Here is a 6525-nt window from a genome sequence, read left to right as displayed (position 1 = left end):
CGGGAGTTGGGCGCAAATCGGCCATCTCCAAATTCCGGAACGCCTCAAGTTGCCTCAGAATACTTCTTACCTCCGCGGGATAAAAAGGATACATCTCGGCAATATAGCGAATGAATTCCTGACCTACATTTCGCTGCCTCGGAATTCGCGGCTCTCGTGGTAGCAAATCTTGTGGCATCTTGTGTTAAACTCCGTCCGCACCCGCTATTTGCTGAAAACACGGGACACCGTGTACCAAATGTTATACCGTTAAAAATATTTCCTCGAAATATAGTATACATGTAGTCGTAGTTTTCCCAAGATACGATATTTCGACATTTTCTTATACCATTGTATTCGGGGCTTCAGGGTACAAGTGTAGGATTTTCAGAGGACATGTATGCTAAATTTCGAAATCTTTTGAATACTAACTTTTGATCACATCTGTAAGAATTCATAGGCGATTGCCTACGAAGATACATGTACGGGTGTACGACTGTCATAAGACATGTCTACGGAAACTCGGATACTTTTCTGTGTTGATTTTCGATAGGGTAAACATACGCGATTTTACATGGCTTGAGGAGAACGCATTGTAGGACATTTATTAACATTTGTCTTTGTAAGCTTTTCGATCTGAACGCGGACGCATACACGTGGGAATGCATTGAGAAATAAAACATGATTGCGCTAAGGGAGGGTTAATAATTTATTCTAGAGCTTTGGGTACAATTAACACTAGAACTACCAAGGCCTGTCAAAATGACTGGTTTCAAATGGCCCATCCTACATAAAAAAAATCCGCCGGTAGTTCTAGTGTTAATCTCTCCCATAATCAGACTCCATACGAAGTGACTCATCGTCTCTTTCGGCAATCGAGGAATATCGCGACTCCCCACTCATAGCATCTTGTCCTACCCATTGGTCTTCGTTAAATTTAAATTGCGAGCTCTTACATACTGATTTAGTTTCTCATCTTACAGTTTTTTGTTTTTAATTTTAAATCATTTTGTGCGAATCCTCACGTACAAAAATTGTGTTCTTCGAGATATGTCCGATTTTCATTCAGAGTTATGCTGTTACTTGGTCTAATTTGCAGTTGTATTCGAAGGTGTTCGAAAAAACGAAATAGTTTTAACAGCATTGGTAACATACATTCATGCACCCGAAATAGTCTTTCCTGGTTAACGCCAAGCTAGAACGTAGTCAAAATTTAAGTGGGTAGGATACCCGTGAAATTGAAACAAAAATCGATTTTGAATTGTACGAATGGCTCCATATCTTTCGTAGACTTTAAGCTATCATTTATTTGAAAATGTCAAAAATTGATCGAATGACAGACGGTTCTCTATAAGCGATCGATCACGATCGAGCACACTTGAGGAACTGTGAACGCCGGGAACCATTTTCTTTAAAGAGAACTCAAACAACGTTGAAGGAAAATTAAACAATCGTTTATGGACAACTATACCCTTCGGAAGTATCAAATGCATGGACAAGAATTGGCTAAATTGTTACAGTCAAATTTAGAATCGCAAGTATGAGAAGAATGTGTATCTGAAACTTTCAGCGAGATTTCCTAAAAACTGTTCTCAACGATATAAAATCTCTGTAACAACTTCAACGATTTATTTCAAAATTTTGTCTAAAATCTAATCCTATAGCGTCGTTGGGCGAAGCGAATGAGAGGTTTTGATTAGCCGCAGAAAACGTACAACGGAAGTTCTTCCACTCTGGTGTTTCTCTGCAACCACTCGGACCCTCTCGTTCACTCCGTCGCAAATATTTAAATTCTCACGATTTCTAAAAAAAAAAAAAGGTTTGGAGAAATGACGGATAAGTTATCAGGCATTTCTCATCGTTCGTGACGTAACTTACCGCGTTTAGAACACTAGATATTACACGATACATTGCAGTTCACATCACCCTGCTGTTAAATTACGTACTGCAATGCACACTGATCTCGCTGGATTTTCGGTGCAATATCCAGCACGCGTTGCACAATGAGATGCACATTGCGTTGCTCGGCGCTTTGTGCAGGGTGAGGAAAGAGTTCTCGTACACAGTTGAGTTTTAAAACATTTGAAGACTTATACGGGAACTTTTTCTTCACCCTGTACAATACGCGGAAAACGAGCGAAGTCGAGACAGGTAAAGAATTCGCATCTACGTTCCATTGTTGCGATACAGTGCCATAAATTTCAGGTCTGCCGCAAGGAAACCCTAAGGTGCACGTAGAAAAGCGGCGGTACGCAGTGGGCGACGTCATCAGAGGCAACTGCACCGTGCCACCAGGAAACCCTCCGGCCAACGTCACCTGGACCGTCAACGGACATCCGGTAGGTTCCCGGATACCTGCCGATGCGCGCCGCCGAGGCGGCGCCATCGAAAAGGGGTTCTTCCATCACCCTTATTCGTGGCTACATTACCCCAGTGATGTGGCGAGTCGAATATTCTAACTTGTTAAACTCGAGTCAAGCATGTATTCAAGTCAACTCGAGTCAGGCATGTATTCGACTCAACTCGAGTGAAGCATTTATTCGACTCAGCTCGAGTCAAGCGTGTATTCGAGTCAGTTCGAGCCAAGCATGTATTCGACTCGACTCGAGTCAAGCATGTATTCGACTCAACTCGAGTCGAGCATGTATTCGAGTCACCTCGAGTCAAGCATGTTACGTCCGTAAAGAAAATGTTTGTAGTAAATAAAGTGTAGTTATAATTTAACAACACCTCATACCTTCCAGGGAATTTTTAACTTTCTCCGCGTTCTCACGGTGTGCATTTGGCCGCCGAATATTGTTTTTGCCTCCGTGCGAAGGAACCGAACTTCCACAAAATTTCGAGTACACAGGATCATAAAAAATACCCTCGGACGGTACGTGCTCTAACAAAGGGATGGTCAGGCTGTCCTCGACCAGGCTACCCTTTTGCCTACCCTCGCTGCCGATGTCGTGGGAGGCGACATTGTTAGTCATCTCCACCAACGAACCAATCACGAAGAAATTAGAAAATGTTTCTATCCCTTCCACGGCACAGCAACACTTTTTGAGGCACTGCGAGTCTTTGCATGGCTCCAAAAACGACTCTCTGCTTTGTACAACGATCAAGGGAAGTCCTCATTTGCAACTTTGAACGAACTTAACGTGAAGCTGCATCCCTCCGTACGCTTTATCCTAGTAGACGTCTGTTTTGAAAACACTTAATCAGAGCTACGAGGAACTGTTCGCCATCTAGCGTGCAGTGCAAAGAACACATGTATTTGAGTCAACTCGAGTCATTGTTGTTGTAACTCGAGTTATTGGTACAAACGAATGCGAGTTACGAGGACAAGGGCGAGGCCGAGTTACTCGTATCGATACCAATCGCGACTTACATGTCTCTTCAAGTAATCGTTAATCGAATCATTTTACTCGCCATTGACTCGACGCGTCGGGCCGAGTGTAGGCGTCATTGAGTCGTCGACTCGAGTTAGCAATGTTCGAGTAACTCGTATGGATGTTGGATGGATAGACTCGATGAACTATTCGACTCGTTACGTCGCTTGATTCGAGTCGCCGCTAATCGATCTGTTTCGCTCGCCAACTCGCCGCGTCGAATGTATGCGGCTCCCAGTTATCGACTCGAGTCCAAACAAATAGAACGAGTTGACAATGCTTTCGAAATCGAGTAACTCGGGTTGGTAAAGTATTCGACTCGTCACATCACTACCCTACACCAAGTCGAACTTAACCAGACTAGATGTTTCGCAACTTAAGGTGAAGTGAAACACGTCGAGGAACTTGATCGACGTCGATAAAGAAGATTTTTCTAAATGCCTACGTTGCCGACGTTCGGTTTATATTGACAGCTGTGTCGAATTATATTGGATATTGTACCAAATGGCATACTCCGCCTGTCGTTTTCGTACAATAAATATCAAGAAATCGAAGTAAAACTCCAGAAATCCTCTGGATTCATGCTTTCTGGGGCCTTAATTGACTGCAGAGGGACACCCTGCACCATCTGTGATGCCCAGGTCAATTAAATTTTCACTCCGAGACCTTGTATTCCCATCGTTTTAGCAAAGAAGCGTATACAACACTTTTTTTGCCTTTATCCCATTCAAATGCGAGTTTATCGATTACCAGAGTGTTCTAAATTGTCGTAAAATTGTCTTGACCCTTTCGGTAAGTTAAAAAATTTTTTCCATCAATCCAAATTTTGAATGTGTCAAGACAATTCTTAGATGATCAGGAGTGATGTGTCAAAGTTTCGGACAGTTTGGTCTAATACCCTTAAAAAAAAAATGTCTTCGAATTGACTGATTTGAAGGGGGTTTCACTTCACCTTAATTCAATATGAGGGGTGATCATATGATCGTCACTATATAAAATATCTGATGTAACTACGTACGCAACAGACTTTTCGCCGCGTTCCGTCACAAATAACGCGCTCTGTGTGACGCTCCGTCTTGCTCGGTGAGACCCCGGCCTACGTCGAGATGTTCGTTGCAACCTGGAGCAAGCACCCTCCGACCTCTCCAAGACGTCTCGCTGACGGAAATAGAGAGTAACGAGGTTACCGGCGGCCGGAATATCGAGAGCTTTGTCTTCCGTCTCGCGGAGGCCGCCTTGATTTTATCTCCGGCCGATCACCGGCGAACCCGGGAACGCCGCCTCCTGGGAGAGCTCTAGCGACACCGCGGCGACCTGTTTGAATTCTGATTTCCGAGAGGGAAAGGGATATCGAGCGCGTATCCCTCTCTGCCTCTCATTACCTAAAGGGTATTCCAAGAAGCAATAGAATTTTGAATTGAAATAAAATGAAAACCACAAGAGACAATCAGGTGCTCACTGCTTTACTTTGAAGAACACTCAAACCTCTTATAACACGGTATCGATATAACGCGATACAAAAATTGCAACAATTCTCCTAGAATTCGATACCCTTATAACACGGTTTCCGTAAACCACGACCATATAAACTTGGGCGACCCTTATGTAGCACTAATACTTCTAACAAAAAAGTATTCTACGTGTACCTAGCTGACTTTGTCGGTTCCGAAGTATGTCGCGGTAGATTGAGAAATAAGAGACACGTATTTTGTTATACGTACTACTTCACGACATTGATGTGAAATAGTGCGTATAACAAACAGACCCTTATGTAGCAGTAATACTTCTAACAAGAAAAGTATTCTACGTGTACCTCGCCGATTTTTTCGATTCCGACGTGTATCGTGGTAGATTGAGAAATAAGAGACAGATATTTTGTTATACGTATTATTTCACGACATTGATGTGAAGTAGTACGTATAACAAACCGACCCTCATGTAGTACTAATACTTCTAACGAAAAAAGTATTCTACGTGTACCTCGCCGATTATGTTGGTTCCAACGTATGTCGTGGTAGAATGAGAAATAAGAGACAGGTATTTTGTTATACGTACTATTTCACGACATTAAGGGGCGAGAGCTATCGATAAAGTTGACAGAAACCGTTTTCTGACACTTTCTTGTATACATAATTAAATACGATATATAGAGAATCGCTTGTTGAAATTGAACAATTTGCAAGTGATCCGGACAATTCTTAGATGATCACGAGTAATGTGTCAAAGTTTCGGACAGTTTGGTCCAATACCCTTAAAAAAAAAGTGTTGTATTCGAATCGAAGAGGTAATTGAAGGGGGTTTTCACTTCACCTTAAATGCCCGCAGAGAACTTTTATGGATACGTCTTATGTTTTCATTGTTTTCGGATACTTTTGCGGCAAGAACTTCAAGATACTTTTCAGATATCCGGTTGTTTAACGATTAATTTAAAAGACATTTCAGTAAAATGATGTCATCATAGAACTTAATTTAATTTTCGATCTAGGGCACTTTTAAAAGTTGAGTCATTAACTTGGTCAGAATTAGACACGTTCAAGTAGAGAAGACAAATTACGCATTCAATCCATACAATTGAAGCTGCAGTTCTACTGCCGGGAGTAATCACAATCGGTAGAATGGATTGTCGTTAACGATATAAATTGTTGTAGCATTCCGTAATATAACAAATTCCTCCTGCGCCTTCGGTACAAAAATCTATAAACGATAATCTAAACCAACTCTCAAAGTCAATGAACATTACGGCTTCAATCATGAGCACTTAATGTAAATGTACAAAGATGCATAATTCGTTTTAACGCTAAAACTACCGAAGCGATCATATGGTCGATTTTATTGAAAATTATTCCTTAAATTTTATCGCTTTTCCTCAACGTATTTCACTACTTTTCCTATTTAATCAATGTTGCATTATTCATCTTCTTCCCTCACAGTTTTTCCGAGTTGCATGTGTACTTCACCAACTTATTTCTACCGTGTCCGATTGAATAATCCACTCTAAAGTTGTTGAAACTTAAATGCACATAGCGACGTCCCTTACCCCGAGCTAACAATAGGCAATTATATTCAGCGGGTCGTCCGAGGTCCTTACCGCGCCAATCCGAAAAAGGGGCATTTATGGCCCCTGCAATAAGGGAATTACCGCCCGCGGAACCTTCTAGCTTAAAGTAACGAG

This window comes from Orussus abietinus, unplaced genomic scaffold (genome assembly GCF_000612105.2).
Source record: "Orussus abietinus isolate OABI.00-Male unplaced genomic scaffold, Oabi_2.0 scaffold431, whole genome shotgun sequence".
Classification (NCBI taxonomy): Eukaryota; Metazoa; Arthropoda; class Insecta; order Hymenoptera; family Orussidae; genus Orussus; species Orussus abietinus.
Note: the sequence above shows the minus strand (reverse complement) of the source record.